Below are 4,391 nucleotides of genomic sequence, written 5' to 3'. Positions count from 1 at the left end.
TCTCTCGTCTGCTCTAACTCTCGATCTCCCTCTTCTCTCCCTCTCGCCCATCTCTTTCCTCCATCTCTCTCTCACGCACTTCTCTAACTCTCGGCCTTCTCTCTTGGCGTTATGATATTACTCTTCTGCCTCCCTCCGATCCCTTGTTATTATGCTTTGTAAGTACCTACGGTAACTGTCGATGGATTGGCTTGTTTTTATGTGATTTTCGACTCTTTGATTTGCAATTTATTGGTTAGAGATTTTTATATGCAATTTCTTTCTCTGTTATGTGTTCCTATGGCTTTTTGGTTTACTATTTTCTCTAATCTGCGATTTGTGGCTTCCTTGGGTGCCCTGCTTGAAAAATAAATGAATTAGGGTGACTTATTTGTACACGACATTGTTCCTAGCTGCTCACTTATGCACAAAAAAAAAAATGTACATAGTTAAATTGTCAGGCATACATTTCAAAATGGGATGAGATTTTTTGTAATTTATATGAAACACATAAATAGTTGTGTTTGATTTGTTGACTATGAGAATCTCAAAATTGGATGAAAAAATGTGCTTGAGTTGTATATAACAATGTTTCGGGGTGACCCGTATGTAATTGTCACAAATGAAAAATATGGGATACGATTTTTTTGTAATTGTCATGCAACACTCCTAGTCTCATTCCCTATCCTTAAGGTTTTAAGCATATTAGTTTTAAGGTGTTATATAATGATTGCACAATTGTTATGTGGCGGTAAATGTTTCATGCACATTAAGTTTGTGGTGGTTGTGTTGGGGATGGGTGGTGGATGTGATGGGGGTTGGGTGTTGTCTGTGATGGGGGTTGGGTGGTGGTTGTGATGGGGGTTGGGTGTTGTCTGTGATGGGGTTTGGATGCTAGTTGTGATGTGGTTGGGTGGTGGTTGTGATGGGAGTTGGGTGTTGGCTGTGCTGGTAAATATTTTATGGTGTTATATATAGTTGCACATTTGCTATGTGGCGGTAAATGTTTCGTACATATTACTTTTATGGTGGTTGTGTTGGGGATGGGTGGTGGTTGTGACAGGGGCAGGGTGCTGCCTGTGTTGGAGTTAGGCAGTGGCTTTGATGGGGGTTGGGTGTTTGTTGTAATGGGGGTTAGGTTCTGGCTATGATGGGCTGTGGGTGGTGGTTATGATGGGTGTTGGGTATTGTTGTGCTGGTAAATGGTTTATAACGTTATATATTGATTGCAGATTTGTTATGTAATGGTAATGGTGGTTGTGATGATGGTTGGGTGTTGCCTGTGCTGGGGTGGGTGGTGGTTGTGATGGAGGTTAGGTGTTGCCTGTGCTGGGATGGGTGGTGGTTGTGATGGGGGTTGCGTGTTGGTTATGATGGCAGTTGGGTGTTGGATGTGATGGAGTTGGGTGGTGGCTGTCGGCTGGTGATTGTGATGAGTGTTGAGTGATGGCTATGCTGGTAACTGTTTTATGGTGTTATATATTGAATGAACATTTGTTATGTGGTGATAAATGTTTCATGCACATTATTTTTGTGGTGGTTGTGATGAGGTTATATGTTGTTTGTGTTGGGGGTGGGTGGTGGCAGTAATGAGGATTGGGTGGTGGTTGTGATGGAGGATGAGTGTTAGATGTGCTGGGGGGTTGGGTGCCGGCTGTGATGGGGGTTGGGTGCTGAGTGTGATGGGGTTGAGAGTGTTGGTTGTGATGGGTGATGGTAGTGGTTGTGATGGGTATTGGGCGTTGGTTGTGTTGATAAATATTTTAGGGTGTTATATATTGATTGCACATTTGTTATGTGATGGTAAATGTTTCATGCACATTAATTTTGTGGTGGCTATGTTGGGCATATGTGGTGGCTGTGATGAGGGTTGGAGCTATGAATGTTTGAATGATTGTGGGGTTTTGTGGTTGTGTTGTTGTCATGGTGTCAATATGTATGTATGTGAGTGATGGTGGTGGTAGCCTGTTAGTGTGGTAGCTATTGTCTGTTTATAATTTCATTTAAATTAGAGCATTTGGAATAAAGTGTTGGGGGTTAGGTGGTGGTTGTTATCTCTTCCCTGGCTGTTCTGAAATATTAATGTTTTTCATTTTCTTTGTTTGATAATGTAATGGTTAAAACCAAATAAATCGGTTCATCAGTCATATGGGATAAGGAAGTCACAATCATATTTCGTAACTCTGTCTTAAGGAGGTCGAGCTTGGAAATGGAACCCACCACCTACTTTAATAAAGAAGGGTGACAAAATATTATGAAGAAGTTCAAAAAAATAACAGGAAGGGATTACGATAGGTTACAATTTAAGAACAAGTGAGAATGGTTGAAAAATGACCAGAAATTATGAAAGGAACTAAAACAGGAATCACGGGCTTGGGTTAAGATCCAATCAAACAGACAATTAATGCTTCATAGAAATGGTGGACTGAGAAATTATAGTTAATAACCAATCCTCGAAGGACTTATTTTTTCATTTTTTATCTCTCTAAGTTGTTTTAATTAATAAACTTGCCCGTATATTGCAGGCATTAACAACCGTAAAGAAATTCAAATTCAGTGACATTGAGTCGAACCCGGAGGAGAAGTTGGACAGTATGTTCAGTGAGGTTGTTGTGACGGGCACACATGTGTTCACCCTAAGTGAGTATGAGTTTGTTGGCATACCAGAGGGCTTGGAGACTGAGCAGGTAATTGGGCCCTGTAAAGGCCCCAACCTAAACCAGAAGGAGTTGGAGTTGACATGTCGATTAAAGCAACCTAGGGTGGAGAAAAGGAAAAAAGAATGAGCTGCTTCCGTCAGACGTCAAATAACAAAACCGGTGGAAGTGTGCACAATTCAAGTTGGTACTTCACATGACACCTCCAAAGATGACTTTTTCAAGTCGTGGAGACATATCCTGAAGTTAGATCGGATAAGTCGCTCTTTCTGAACTCCTTGAAATTGTTGGAGTGTCAGATTCACATACATATATTGACGAAGATGCCCCCCCGAACTACAGGTCGACTATTTACATTTTTTAATGGACAATTGATTTTGTGGAGTTATTATTTAGTGGCTTTGATTTTTTTTCGTTCGGTTTATGGGTTATTTAAATTGGATGTTTTCATTTCTAGCAATTTTTTTTCGTTCGTTTCATGGGTTATTTAAATTGGATGTTTTCATTTCTAGCACGAACAATCTATATGTTGCACTGTATTTATTTTTGCCCATATACTTTGTCTTCAGATTTTAGATATTTTTTAACATTGTTTGATGCACACTTTTTACCTGAAATGAGCACTTCTTTAGCTGGATTCATGGTGAGAGAGCCTGAGAAGAAAGATTGTGGCAAAAGTAGTTTTGTCGTACAAATGCTACAATTCATACTTTGATCGAACTCCTTGCATGGCTGACATCCACTTATATTGGTGATAAATGGGTTGGGGAGCTACTACAATGACACCCCACAAGATTCAGTAACATGTTTCGTATGAAAAAACATACATTTATGGATCTTCTCGATGAACTACATAACCATCATGGACTCTAAGGCTCCTTAAGAATGGCATCAAGAAAAGTGTTAGCAATAATCATCTACATTTTATCACATAATGAATCAATGAGATGAGCGATGGAGCAATTCCAACATTTATCAGAGACAATTAGCTGATATTTCTCATTGGGTTTGAAAGCTCTTGTGAGTTTGTCGGCAAAGATCATGAAGCGAGCGGATCCAACATTTTAGACAACTCCAACAAAAATTGCAAATGAATCGCAGTATATGTCATTTTTAAGGTAAATTTTAAAATATATTTCATTCATACATTAAAATGTATTGTGAGACTAATCACAACTTTATTTTTCTAACAGAACTGTATTTGAGCGATTAATGGAACCCATGTGTTTGCACGAGTATCTAATAATGAAAAGGGAAATATGGGGTGATATGGATCACCCACACAAAATGTGATGGTTATATGAGACTTCAGCATGTGTTTTGCTTTTGTGATGGCTAATTGAGAGGACAGTGCACATGATAGTTGTAAATTCACTTTTGCGACAAGAAACCAAAGACATGGCTTCCTGCACCCACCTACAGGTTCGTAAGGAGAACAATCACATTCAAATTTCTTTATTTTATTACAAATTATTGTATTTGGGACAGATAAATATTACTTGTTTGATGTTGAATATCCTTATAGAGAGGATATTTGAAGTCATTTCTACGAAGTATCACATTATTGATTTCGAAAAGTACAGTGATGTTGCTCTTGGCAGGAAGAAGATGTTTAACAAAAGGCACACCTTTGTCGACACTATTTTTGGTGTGGGGTTTGCCCGTAAGAAGCTGTCGGTCATCAGAATTGAAATCCCGTTGCCCGCTTCGGAAGGACGTTTTTTTTTTTTATAAAAAAATTTTAGTTTTGAAAAA

This window comes from Phalaenopsis equestris, unplaced genomic scaffold, assembly GCF_001263595.1.
Source record: "Phalaenopsis equestris unplaced genomic scaffold, ASM126359v1 Scaffold000001, whole genome shotgun sequence".
NCBI lineage: Eukaryota > Viridiplantae > Streptophyta > Magnoliopsida > Asparagales > Orchidaceae > Phalaenopsis > Phalaenopsis equestris.
This window is presented reverse-complemented; position numbering follows the sequence as displayed.